Source organism: Zosterops lateralis (genome assembly GCF_965231275.1).
Source record: "Zosterops lateralis genome assembly, chromosome: W".
In the NCBI taxonomy this organism is placed as follows: domain Eukaryota; kingdom Metazoa; phylum Chordata; class Aves; order Passeriformes; family Zosteropidae; genus Zosterops; species Zosterops lateralis.
The window spans coordinates 29,173,418-29,187,997 of record NC_139801.1 but is presented as its reverse complement, the minus strand read 5'-3'; the positions used below and the strand labels follow the sequence as shown (position 1 = coordinate 29,187,997).

The following is a 14,580-nucleotide window of genomic DNA, read 5'->3' as shown; positions in this document are numbered from 1 at the left end:
TGGTGTTCGATAAGTTTCTTTCATACCATTTGGTGACAAGTTGACATAAAGCACTTTACTAAAGAAAAAAAAGTTTGCACTGGCATAAGCAAAAGGGAAAAAAGAAATTAACCTCTACTTACCATTGGCAAGTGATGTTCAGACACTTCCTGGGAAGCAGGGCTTCACCATGCATAGTAGTTGCTCCAAGAAGGAAAACACTGTAAAATAAAAAATGCCCCCAGTCTTCCTCCCTCACTTAGCTTTTATATCTAAGCTGAAATCATATGGTATGGAACATCCCTTTGGTTAATTTGGGTCAGCTGGCCTGGTTGTGTCCCTTCCCAGGATCAACCACTCCCAGGCCCTTGATGGGGGGGGGGGGAAATGTCAGAGAGACAGTGCTGATGCTGCGCTAATGCTGCTCAGCAGTAGCCAAACCACTAGTGTGTTAACACCTTTCTAGCTACCAATGCAAAGCACAGCACTGTGAGGGTGCTACAAGATAATGAACTCCAGCTCAGCCAGACTGAATGCAGATAGTTAAGCAAGGACATGAAGCAAGCACATGTCTTGACCCTACCTCTTCTTCGAATTTTTATCAACTGAGACACTGCTGGAACCAGGAGTGGTAGCTAAATTTGTTCTTTTCTATATATTTTCTATCTTTCTCTTTCTTCTTCTTGTTATAATTCCTTCTTCTTGCAGTTTTAAGTAACTCAAAATTGGATGGGTTTGGAATGTGCTAAGTTGAATGGGCTAAGTTAATGCTTTGTGAAATGTTTTATACTGATGGGATGTTGCTTTAAACTTCTGTCTAAGTTCTCTGATTTTCCGAAGTACTTGGTAAAGTGTTTGTTGTTTTAACCACTTGAGAGTATCTTGTTGGTATTCCTGCTGTGTCTAACTCAGGGTACATAAAAAAAGACTTTTAAGTGTTTCATTGAGTGGGTTTTAGGGCCTTGCATTTTATTGGTGCAGCAAGCAGGGTACTCTTGAGGTGACGAGGAGGTGTTTTATACAGAGAAAACTGCTAGTGGCAGAATAAATGAGAAACTGAATTTTTGTCGAAAACAATCTTTTCCATCAGAAAGGTCATAGAAACCAGTGTGATCAAAACTGCAGGAAAAACAAAAACTCTCCAACAATATTTTTAGTGTTAGAGAATCAATGCATTACTTTATTCTGGCCAGGATGTGCAACAGAAATAATTTATTCCACACATTGGCCAGGTTGTGCAGAGAAAATCCTTCCATCACATATGACTTTTACTAGATTTTTCACATACTTTATACAGTCAAAACCCATAGAAATCCATTGGTTCAATGTTCATTGGTCCCAAGTTATGCAGTTCTTAGTATTTGGTTTCCTATTGGTTAGATTTCTTCAACTTCAATGCTAATTTGGTCCTTATTCCTTGGTTGTCTTATCAATCTTTTCTGGACCAGGTGTCTTTGACCATACCAGGGGCGATGTTCATGTTCGGAGTTGCTGGTCCTTAATGGTCATTATCTTTTGTGTCTCTTCTGTGCTACTCCCAGTCTTTTGAGATGTTAAGCTCATCACACCTTGAGTGATGAAACAGTCCCCTGAAAATAAACTTGAAATTCCTTTCCCCTGGAGCAAAGGCTAACAAAACCCCTGACTAAAGTTATTTAAAAAATTTTAAACTTGACATCTTTTCCAACATCAGGATAAAAATTGACCTGGACTTCCCTCCACTGATAAGAGCTGCTAAAAGCTTACAAAGCTTGTCTGGCCCTAAAGAGAGATATGCGGGCTGAGGAAATCTGGCACAATCCGCAGTTAGTTGCAGAGAAAATCAGATCTTTGAGTAAAGAAAATGAAAATATCTCTATTAAGGAAAATGGTTTGGTAACCATATGGGTGGAAGCTGGGTTCCTAGCTGCACAAAGAGAGAAATATGTTGCCGAGCAGCAACAGAGAGCTAATTGAGTTGCAAATTGCTTTGGTGGCTGAAACAATAGGTAAACTCAGGGTGGATCCAGAATTGTATGTGAAGTTATCCCAAAACCTGAAAAACCAGTAGAACAAGCTTGTCCAGAGCCAAAGATGTTCCGATTTGCAAATTAACACTGATGGGTGAGGTGTGGAGAATGAACCAGGGTTTTCCAGTCTCCAGGAGGCGAACTTCCATGAGCGTGATGTCGACCCCCTCAGCCCTTGGGAGGAGTTTGATGTAGCGAAGCCAAACCCCCTTCATCACCCTAAACTCTGCCCACCTGTAAAAAATTAGGAGGCAGAGAGGAAGGTGAGACTCCCTGAGCATGTTGTCACCTTCTTCCACTCCCTGAATGAGAACTCAGTAAAGCCAGCCCCCTCTTCCCTCACCCACCCCAAGCTCTGCCCACTTGTAAAGATGGAATTCTTTACCTGGAGGCGGAACCCATGGTAATATCTCACTCTGCAACAGAATTGGTTATGTAGCAAGACAAAAGTAGCAGTCGTCCCAAAGAAAATGAAATAGAGAATGTTTTGAAAATTTCACTAATGAGGGGGAATGAAACAAAGCTTTTGGAAGAGAAAGCACATGGCAAAGAAATTTGGTCTCTTGCCTGGGGAACAACCTTTTGTGTAAAAAGTTTGGACCTGTTGGAGGGAGGAGAATCCAGCCCTCTCCCCACTCCAAAATTTGCTAAAAGCACTGAGAGAGTGTGGGAGGCATCTGGCTTCCAATAAATGCATGATAAACAGCTGGTGTCCTGTTGGCCTTCTCTCATGTTGTTGTTTATTGCAAAATTTAAGGATAAAGACCAAGAAAACAAATTCTCAGCTCTGCCCCCAAAAAGTGAGCTGGGGGAGGGTAGTGAATTCATATATCCTAAAAGGCTCCCTGGAAGGAAATGGAAATTCAGTTTCCCTGGATTGGCAATGAAGGTTTGCAAAATGCTCCTACACTGCCACCTTCTGGTGGCAGTGAATATAGAGCCTTGTCTGCCACTAGAGACAAGGAATTGAATTGCTGAAGTCATTCTGGAATTAAAGGCCACAGGTGCCTCTGGCAGAAAACACAAAATACCAGCAGATGGACAGTTATTTCCTTTTAAGACTGGTCTGAGCAGGACTGAGTTTTTTTCTTTTTCTCTCCTCTTGCAGATATTCCAAGAGAAGAGGTGTTCCATGAGAGAGTGAAATGACAACAGGACTGAAGAGTTGCTGTTCTTTCCTGCATCGATTTTTTACTTTTTTTTCTTGATAGTTTTGAGATATTTATGTTTGTACCTGTTTTATATAAGTTAGTCCAAGCAATGTTTTACATGTTTGCAATTTCTCTCAGGTTGCTATAGTGTATGGAAAAGATTTCTTCCTCAATTTAGTTTTGGGAGCTCACATAAGATTTCATATGATTATGGAATCAAATTTGTGTACCTCTTCATTCCTCAGAGAAAAGTATAAAATTACTATATCAAGGGAAGCACACGTAGTAGAGGTAAGCAAGCTGTAAAGCCTAATTATACAGCAGAAAGGGATGTCAAACTGTTGGTTGCCCCTGGAAGGAGGGAGAAAATGGGTTGACAGAGGAGTTGAAGTGGCAGCTGGAAAGTTCTCTCAAGCTGTGGATGAAGAAGGCATAAGTTGGTAAACTCACAAAAGAGAAGATTTCAGATTTGAGAACCAATTAATGGTTTGGTAAAGTAGGAAAGGCATTTGGTCTGAACCCAGGACCCTGAGTGAAACAATATGCTGAGGAGTTTGGAATAACTTGAGTTTTGGCATATCTTTGACCCCCACCCCTGAGGCAATCAAGACTATCATGTAGTAGAATTTTTACTGAATATAATCATCCCATGATGCCCGCTGACTTTTTCCTCTGTCCCTGGGTATGTGTCTCGGGAATGCCTCTGAAACCTGGATGGTGGGAGTAATAAGTGTGGTTGTCTGGGACATGTATATTTTTTTGGGTTATGACGATACCTGAACCTCTAAGGTTATAAACTCCAAAAGGAAAGGAAGCCTAACTATTGAAAACTGGCATATCCTTAAAGCTCATATTTTTTGAAAAGGAGTGCACGTAGTGGTTTGACTTTGGCTAGACACCAGGTACCCACCAAGCCATTCTATCACTCTCCAGCAAGATGGGAGAGAAAAATAAGATGGAAAAGAACTAGTAGGTTGAGATAAGGAAGTTTACTAAAGCAAGAAAAAAAGCACAAAAGCTTTTGTGTGCATAAGCAAACAGAAAAAAAATTAAAAAAATAATCTCTACTTCCCATTGGTGAGCAATGTTCAGCCACTTCCCAGGAATCAAGGCTTCAGCACATCTAGTGGTTGATACGGAAAGGCAAAATTGTAGAATAACAAATGCCTACCGTTCTTCCTCCCTCGCTTAGCTTTTATATCTGAGCTGACATATCAGAATCATTATGTTGGAAGAGACCTCCAGGATAAAGTCCAACCCAACCCTAACCTCAACTAAACCATGGCACCAAGTGCCACATCCAGTCTTTTTTTAAACACATTCAGGGATGGTGAATCCACCACCTCCCCAGGTAGACCATTCCAATACTTTATTACCCTTTCTGTAAAAAACTTTTTTCCTGATATCTAGCCTATATTTTCCTTGGCACAGTTAAAGACTGGTATGGAATATCCCTTTGGTTACTATAGGTCAGCTGGCCTAGTTGTGTCCCCTTTCCAGGATCTTGCCCACTCCGACCCTTAATGGGGGAAGGGAGCGTTAAAGAGACAGCACTGCTCAGCAGTAGCCAAAACCACTGATGTGTTATCAACACTTGTCCAGCTACCAATGCAAAGCACAGCACTGTGAGGGTGCAATGAGAAAATGAAATCCAGCTCAGTCAGACCCAATACAATCTCCATCCCTTATTCCATACTGTGATAAAAATAGGGTAAAAATTCGTGTATAAAATAATAATTCGATGTATAATGAAACAAAGCTAAAGTAAAATTGTAAATTCCAGTAGAAGGGTAACCGTTCTCTCTCAGCCTGCTAATCTCAGTTGCAAAAGACAGGACGAAGATCATCAACTTAGACAAAAGACACTGGCCAACCCTGATAAGAATCACTTCCTCGCCAAGGCAAGGAGAAATTCCTTCCTGACGACGATGCCAATTTCATCAACCTTCTGGTGCCACAAGCGGAATGAAATCAACATAAGACGGACTTTTGGAATTGACATAAGAAAGGAGCCTTCCCGGAATGAGACAACTAGACTTGATGAGATCCGGGAGGGCCATCGAAAAGAAATCCGGACTATTCAACCCACCTTGGACACCTGAACTGCCTAAGGGCAGAAAATTCCTATAAAACGGTGGACTGAAAACTGCACTGGCGTGGACTAGGGCGTCTGGTACATCGGTGCGGACCTCTATCCACCCAGCGCGCGCTGACAATTTCCTATTATTGTGGTTTTTCTCTTTTTCAGGTGCTCGATATTCTGTTATTAATAAATTGTCATTTATTAACCTGAAATTTGCCTTTGCATTTATAACAGATTTGGTGCCGTGACTCGGATTCGAACCGAGGTTGCTGCGGGGACCTGCGATTCAGGAGGGTACCCCCGCCGATTTCGGCGGCCTGGTGAGTGAGGAGACCCCCGCGGCTCCACCCGAACCTCCGAACCAAATTTAGGAGCGAGAAAAACCACAAAAATAGGACAGGGGAAAGAACGGATCCGAGGGCAAAGAGAGCTCGGGAAGGCAAAGGGCCTTCGGAAAAGCCGCGGCTTGCAATTGCTCGTAAAACGTCTAAGTGCACGAAGACATCCACGCAGGAAAAGGAGCTGTAAGTACTGCTGGTTGAGCGGGTGATCGGGCGAGTGTGTGAGACGTGATCTGATCACGAAGCGAGTGTGGACTTCAAGGTCGCATTTCCGTTTTTCCCGCGAGGGGAACGGTCGGCCGCGAAGGAAGCGATTTCGTGGGAAACTCTCTTGCATTGCTCGTCAAAACCGGGACGAGGGAAGTCTCGGGGACCGATCACGGAGTGGGCAAAAAGGGGAAGGGTACGTCCTGTTGAGCTCGGGAATTGGTAAACCCTTTTTGCCAGCGGACCAAGGTAAGGGTCCAAAGAGAATCCGAAAGGATTGAGAACCGATCAGGAACCCTCGGCACAGCTCGCTGGAGGGGGAGTGATCGAAAAAGCCCCATCCCCTGAGAAACAACCAAAGACACAACGCACAGGCAGAAAAGTCGACTTGCAGGGAATTTCGAAGATTTGGTAAGGAAATTCGCGAAACATGGGACAGAGAAAGAGTAAGCCCCAGAAAAAGACCTCAGAAAACCCCCCCTCTGGTAAGGGAAAGGGAACCATGAAAATCCCTCAAAATAGTCCCTTGGGGTGGATGTTGGAGCATTGGGGAGATTGTCCACAGAGGAAAGAGAAATCTAAGGAAAGAATAATTTACTATTGCATGGATGTGTGGGGTGGAGAGAAATTGGGAGATCACCTCACGTGGCCGGTAATGGGATCATTTGAAAGCTGGACATGTAGTAAGTTAAATCGCTATGTGAAAAACAAGAGCCCCTCGGACCCCGAGGAGAGGGAATACGCCCGGCTTTGGCTAAACACCCGAGCTGGTTTGTTCCCGATAAAACAGAAAGGGCGGCCCGGAACCGGGACCGAGCCCTGGGAGCCCCTAGATCACCTCCCACCTCCCTACATTGGGCTGAATTCCCCACCCTCTCCAGAGCAAGTGGTGCCCACAGCTCCCTCCGATCCTCCAAACCAGCTTTTGGGGGCACAGGCATCTCAGGTGGGGAGTCATGCCTCCCCTCCATTGTCCCCACTGGCAGCTCCCTCACTGCCACCCCCGCTCCTGCCTCTCCCGTCTGGCCTGGGTCCGTCGGCGGCGCCCCCGCCGATAGATGCCATGACCGCGAGAGCCCCCTCTGAGATCCCGTCTGCGCCAGCTTGGGGGCACTCTCGGTCACCTTTTCCGCCGCAACCAGGGTTGGTCCAAGCGGAGGAGAAACCCCCCTCTGCTGCACAGGCGGCAGTCCCGCCCCCGCAGTCTGGGAGAGGGAGACAACCCACTGCTACCAGTTCTCCCCCTGCTAGCAGAACCCGATTGAAAGCAAGGAGGATGAGTGATGAATGGGGAGAGAATGAGAATGTGGGACACAGTTTACTTCCATTAAGGGAAGTACCAACAGCCCCAGGGGTCATTGGATTTGTGAATGTGCCTCTCAACACGGGAGACGTAAGAGCGTTCAAAAAGGAAATGGGGCGATTGTTGGATGATCCTTTTGGTGTGGCGGACAGGTTGGATGAGTTCCTAGGGAGCCCCTGGTAAAACTGAAAGTAGATCCCCAGCGTCAAGAAACCGTTTTTCTGGTGGATACCGGGGCAGAAAGGAGCACTTTACAAAATCTACCAATAGGGTGCACGGTCGGTAAGGAGAAAGTTGTGGTGGTGGGTGCAAAAGGGGATCCCTTTAGAGTACCTGTGATAGAAAGCGTGGAGATTGAATCAGAAAACAAAGTCTGCCTAGGGAATTTGTTGTTGGTAGAGGAAGCTGATTACAACTTGCTAGGGAGAGATATGATCATCGCTCTTGGAATTAGCATAGTTGTAAGAAGTTCCGATCTTGTGGTGAAAATGTTTAAACTCACTGAGAAGAATGAGGCAGACATCAATCCAGAGGTATGGCACTCTAAAGGGGAGGTGGGGAAGCTAGAAATAGACCCTATTCATATTATAATTGAGAACCCCGAGGACCCTATACGGGTCAAACAGTATCCCATTCCCCTGGAAGGGAAAAAGGGATTGAAGCAGGTTATCGATGACCTCTTGAGGGGAGGAACAATAGAGCCATGCATGTCCCCCCATAACACCCCTATACTGGCTGTAAAGAAGGCAGATGGAAGCTATCGGTTAGTTCAGGATTTGAGGGCAGTGAATGCCCGAACCAGGACCAGGTTTCCGGTAGTGGCCAATCCGTATACTTTGTTGAATCGGCTCACGCCTGAAGATGTGTGGTATAGTGTGATTGACCTGAAGGATGCATTCTGGACTTGCCCTTTGGATGAGAAAAGCAGAGATTACTTTGCTTTTCAGTGGGAGGACCCCGATACCAACAGAAAACAGCAGTTGAGATGGACGGTGCTTCCACAAGGATTTGTAGAATCCCCTAATCTATTCGGGCAGGCCCTGGAGCACCTCTTGACTCAGTTTACCCCAAAGGCAGGGACGAAATTGTTGCAGTATGTGGATGATCTGCTAATAGCAGGATCTTCAGAGGAGCGGGTGAGGGAATGTACAGTGGAATTGTTAAACTTTATTGGAGCTAAGGGTCTGAAAGTTTCAAAATCCAAACTGCAGTTCACGGAGCCCGAAGTGAAGTACCTGGGGCATTGGCTGTCCCAAGGGAAAAAGAAATTAGACCCTGAGAGAGTCGCGGGAATTATAGCATTGCCCGCGCCAAAAACTAAAAGGCAAATACGCCAATTATTAGGGCTCCTGGGATACTGCAGGCAGTGGATTGAGGGTTTCAGTGAAAAGGTAAAATTTCTGTATGAAAGATTAAACACCGACAGGGTGAAGTGAACCAAACAAGATGAATTAGATTTTCAAAAATTAAAAGAGGTTCTCATGACAGCCCCAGTACTGACCCTTCCAGATGTGAATAAAGAATTCCAGTGGTTTGTAGATGTTAGTGGGCAAACTGCACAGGGAGTCCTGACTCAGGAATGGGCCAGCAAAAAGAAACCCATAGGATTTTTGTCAAAAATCCTGGATCCTGTGAGTCGAGGTTGGCCTACGTGTTTGCAGGCTATAGTTGCAGTGGCACTCCTAGTGGAAGAGGCGAGAAAGATTACCTTCGGAGCCTCTCTGGTAGTTTACACCCCTCACAATGTGAGAAACATTCTGCAACAAAAAGCGGAAAAGTGGCTGACCGATTCCAAGCTTCTGAAATATGAAGCCATCCTAATCAGCTCCCCAGGATTGGAGTTGAAAACCACCTCGGCACAAAACCCCGCACAGTTCATGTTTGGAGACCTTTCTGAGGAACTGTTGCATGATTGTGCTGAGATCGTGGAACTTCAGACAAAAGTGAGATCAGATTTGGAGGATCAGGAATTGGAGGGGAGAGAGAAATGGTTTGTGGATGGGTCAGCAAGAGTAGTCGAGGGGAAAAGAAAATCAAGATACGCAGTGGTGGATGGCAGAACAGGAAGAGTGGTGGAATCGGGTCCCCTAAGACCCGAATGGTCGGCCCAGGCTTGTGAGCTTTATGCTCTCCTGAGAGCTCTCAAAGGGTTAAAGGGAAAGAAGGGGACCATATTCACTGATTCTCGGTATGCGTTTGAGGTGGTTCACACTTTTGGGAAAATTTGGGAAGAAAGGGGCTTGATAAACACAAAAGGGAAAGGTTTGGTCCACGGCGAAATGATTCGACAAATCTTGGAGGCAATCAGGGAACCAAAAGAGATTGCGGTAGTGCATGTGAAAGGGCATCAGATCGGATTGCAATTTCAGACGCATGGGAATAACCTGGCTGACCAAGAGGCAAAAAGGGCAGCATTACTCACAGTAAGAATCCCCGAGGTGATTGGGGAGGAAAACTCCGGAATCCAAATATGTCCCTCTGAAAGGGACATTGAAGGATTTAAGGAGATGAGAGGGGCATTGGAGATGGGAAAATGGAAATTGCCAGATGGAAGGGAATTGGTCCCGAAAGGTGTGGCCAGAGGGATCCTGAGACGCCTGCACGAACAGACCCACTGGGGAACACGGGCATTGGCTGACCAGTTTCTGAAATTCTTTGGGTGCAAGCGGATCTTTGAGTTGGCAAAACAAGAGGTACAGGGGTGCGTGACTTGCCAGAAAGTGAATCGATCCAGATCCAGACAAGCGGCTTGGGGAGGTCGTCCTCTTTCATACCGGCCGTTTGAAAGGATCCAAGTGGATTTCACTGAATTACCAAAGGTCGGGAGATATAAGTACTTATTGGTTATTGTGGACAAATTGACACATTGGGTAGAGGCGTACCCAAAGGCAAAAGCCACGGCTCAAACGGTTTCCAAAGTATTATTAGAGGAAATAGTCCCCAGGTACGGAATCGTGGATTGCATAGATTCAGATCAAGGGACTCATTTTACCTCGAAAATCATAAAACAATTAACCGAGGCCTTGGGAATCAGATGGCAATATCACACCCCCTGGCACCCTCAAAGTTCAGAGCAAGTAGAAAGAATGAATCAGACCTTAAAAACTCAGTTGGCAAAACTCATGCTGGAAACTAAAATGTGTTGGGTAAAATGCCTTCCCCTTGCTTTGTTGAACATAAGAACCATGCCTCATTCTGGTACGGGACTGTCCCCCTTTGAAATGTTGTATGGGATGCCATACAAACACGAAATGCCTGTGGGACATCCCCGAGTCGAGGATGTGCAGTTACAACCTTATCTCATCACTGTAAACAAAAATTTACAGGAGCTCAGAAGGCGTAGACTCATCCCCCAAAGTGCCCCTCTCGAATTTGCGATTCATCAGATTCGGCCCAGAGATAAAGTGTTAATCAGGACTTGGAAAGAGATTCCTCTCGCCCCGCAGTGGGAAGAACCGTTCCTGGTACTACTCACGACTGACACTGCAGTTCGAACCGCTGAGAAGGGTTAGACTCATTCATCAAAAGTGAAAAAGATCGAAGACCCAAAAACCTCGGATTGGAAGGTCACCACCCCTCCTGGAGAGCTCAAAATCAAACTCAGGCGTCAACCTAGATGACCGACCAGATAAGTTGTAATACCCCAGGTTGTGAGTGCTTTCCTTTCATTCACTTTGAATGCGTGTACTGTAAACAGGTTTGGGTCACCCATTGTTAGAGAGGGAGTCGACCTAAAGGTTTGTGCACTAACTGTCTAATCGAGGAGCAGGTTAACACAGACTGCCTCTTAGTACTTGCCACTCGAGCCGGACTTTTGGAATTAGATTCTCCTGAGTGGTATCAGATTTTCAAAAAGGGAATAAAGGGAAAATTGGACGCTAAAGCAGAACCCTTAGCAATTGAGTGCCGGAGGACCATCAAGGTACCTTGCCGAGGAGATACAATCAAATTATCCCGGTGGGCAACCTATAAGAGAAGGTTTGCCATCAGGACCACACGAGCCCCTGAAGCAAACCCTTGCTGTCGAGAAGATGGTTTACCCCGCCGTATGTTCCCATACGGGCGATGGGCAAGGCAGAGGGGTTTTTCGGTGGGGAATCCTGACGGTCCTAAGCCTAGCCGTGTGCTGGGCCAAGGGGGCCCTTCCAAGGGCGCTCCTGGGGGAGAATCCTCCCGCAAAGTGTGAATGGTGCTTAACAGCACCAGAAACCGGGCAGATAATGGATTGTCCTCTAAAAAGGCAGTTGGGTAATTGTTGGGCTAATGGCACTCGATTTCACCTTTGTGAATTGGAAGGAAGGGTCCGGTGCCAACGCTCAAGGGCAAGTCCTAAGGGCGGGCTGTTCAGAGATCCTGCTCACTCACTCGTTAGACGAAGGCGGGAACTCGAAACTCCTTACCCGGTACCAACATGTCAACAATGTAACAAAACTGTATGGATGGGAGGAAAAAGGCAATCTACCTTCCTTGCTTACTGTAAGGTGAATCTCCTGTGCTACGACAAAGCGAAACTAAAAATATGTAATATGGGTGAAAAATTATATTGGGAAGGGAGGAATCTCAAACATGAGGAAACGGGTTTCTTGAGCTCAGAACCCATCATTTTCGAGTTATTGCCTCCGGGAGATAAGCGTGTGTGTTTGCAGTTTGACCAAGTTTTTTGTTTTTCAAGGGACGAGGAAGAGATGGACCCTGAAAGTAAAATGAAACAAGTAACATTGGAACTCAAGAAAAAGGAAGCTGAGGCCAGAAAGAGGAGAATTGAGCAAGAAAGGTTGAAATCGCTCAGTGAACAGTACGAGCAATTGGAAAGGCAATACGGGGATGGGGGATTTCCGGCCCCTAACCAAAACCTCTTTGTAGAACTAATGCAGGAGATAGCCACTGAATTGGGGTTGACGGATTGCTAGATTTGTGGGGGATTAAAGTCAGCCGAAAGGTGGCCCTGGAAAGGAGAAGGATTAGCCCCGGAACAACTTCTAAAATGGGAAAGCTCTAAAATGTCAAAAATAGTAAAAAGACCGGAGGGATGGATTTTTGGAAAAAAGGATAGTGGGAACTATCTGCATCAGCCGGGAGGGGAAGGAGTTCACCGACCTGGTGGGTTATACTCCTTGCATAAATACCCTAACGGTGAATGACAAAACACGGGTCTGGCAACCTGAACCACCCTCCGGATATTGGAGCCAAATTCGAGAAAAAGATTGTGAGTGGTTTGAGACTATGGGACTTTGTTGGCACAAAAGTCCCGGGGCTAATCCATTTCAGGCACTAGCGGGACTGAGAGAGTACTGGGACGAGCCGGGTAGAACCAATATAGGTTAGAAAGCTCCAGATGGGATATATTGGATTTGTGGAAAGAAGGCCTATAGCGAACTTCCCCAGAAATGGAAGGGGTCCTGTACCCTAGGAATGATAAGACCCTTCTTTTTCACCTTACCCAGAGCCGAAAGCAGTTTGTTAGGAGCTCCTCTGTTCGAAACATTAAACCGACAGAGAAGGGAGATAAGACGGGTGCTACCCATAGCCGGAGGCAACCAGAAATGGGGGGAGGAGGAGTGGCCCGCTGAAAGAATCATTGAGTATTATAGGCCAGCCACCTGAGCGAACGATGGCAGTTGGGGATATCGAACACCCATTTACCTCCTGAATAGGTTGATTCGGTTGCAAGCAGTGGTAAAAGTGGTTTCTAACCACACCTCAGAGGCCTTGGAACTCCTGGCAAAGCAGCATTCACAAATGAGGGCTTTTGTGTATCAAAATCGGCTTGCCCTGGACTACCTGCTAGCAGAGGAAAGAGGGGTCTGCGGCAGATTCAATGAATCAGAATGCTGCATCGAAATCGATGACTATGGGGAGACTATCAAAGGGTTAGCACAGGAAATCAAAAAGGTGGCACATGTGCCAGTCCAGAAGTGGAATTCAATTCTTCAGGCTTCATGGTGGGACCAGCTGTTCGAACAGAGGGAATGGTGGAAGAAGGTAATATTCTTTATAACGTGCTCCATTGCAGGCATTGTCTTCCTCCCGTGTCTGATCCCTTGTTTCATTCGACTGATACATTCAGTCGTCCAAGGGATGCAAATAGCATCCCTTCCCATGGATCCAGAGGCAGCACAAGGGAAAACTGTGTCCAAAATAATGAAACTTGAGGAAGAAAAAGGTAAAAGAAGGGCTGCAGAGGCCCTAAAGGAATTCGAAGAGGAGCGGAAGCTCCAACAAGGTGATGAATCCTCCCAGGAGGACTGGGAAGAATGTGACTTTTTAAACTAAAATTGAGGTCAATAAAGGGAGAAAAGCGAATTTTTAATTTGATGAATTATTAGGTGGGGGACTGTGATAAAAATAGGGTAAAAATTCGTGTATAAAATAATAATTCGATGTATAATGAAACAAAGCTAAAGTAAAATTGTAAATTCCAGTAGAAGGGTAACCGTTCTCTCTCAGCCTGCTAATCTCAGTTGCAAAAGACAGGACGAAGATCATCAACTTAGACAAAAGACACTGGCCAACCCTGATAAGAATCACTTCCTCGCCAAGGCAAGGAGAAATTCCTTCCTGACGACGATGCCAATTTCATCAACCTTCTGGTGCCACAAGCGGAATGAAATCAACATAAGACGGACTTTTGGAATTGACATAAGAAAGGAGCCTTCCCGGAATGAGACAACTAGACTTGATGAGATCCGGGAGGGCCATCGAAAAGAAATCCGGACTATTCAACCCACCTTGGACACCTGAACTGCCTAAGGGCAGAAAATTCCTATAAAACGGTGGACTGAAAACTGCACTGGCGTGGACTAGGGCGTCTGGTACATCGGTGCGGACCTCTATCCACCCAGCGCGCGCTGACAATTTCCTATTATTGTGGTTTTTCTCTTTTTCAGGTGCTCGATATTCTGTTATTAATAAATTGTCATTTATTAACCTGAAATTTGCCTTTGCATTTATAACAATACCATTTGCATCATGCTCAGATCCCACATAATTTATATATCTTCCAACTGTTCCATTGTATTTATTTCTCATTACAGCAATCCCTTCTTACCCACACATACAACTTAAACTACATCCTTAAACCATCTCTATACACAACACATTTTCATTAATTACTATCCACCTGTCCTTTCACAAATAGATATTATTTTCCAACTTCATGGGCATCCTTCACTCCTCCAGATCCATGACTTTGGCTCCATTCCATCAGGATGGGTGGTCAGGAGAGGATAAGCAGTATACCTGATCATTGGGCATTGACACGGGCCCTGTTCAGGTCATCATCGCACTCTCCTTGTTCCTTGCAAAATTCATTCTTCATCAGTTCATGTAATTCCCGCAACATACAACTTATACCACAGATTATTTTTCCCCAAAGGTTAAATCTCCTTGAGGCACACACCGGGTCTCCCCATCCTTCTGCATTACCCACCAAGTATGCCTGGGTCCTAGGGCAAAGACAATCCAAGGAATGGCTTTGCCTTTCCAGTGGGAGGAGAAATCCACAACA

The 14,580-nt window shown here is 45.6% G+C and overlaps 1 long non-coding RNA gene across 1 annotated transcript in view; it reads right to left on the bottom strand.

Annotated features, from left to right (window-relative positions):
• Positions 1 to 1,136: 1,136 nt before the first annotated feature.
• Positions 1,137 to 14,580, bottom strand: part of LOC310922271 — a 28,946-nt gene continuing 15,502 nt past the window's right edge. The window contains exon 3 of the long non-coding RNA XR_014592369.1: positions 1,137 to 2,222. This is a non-coding gene — a long non-coding RNA (uncharacterized lncRNA). The remainder of the gene's footprint in view (positions 2,223 to 14,580) is intronic.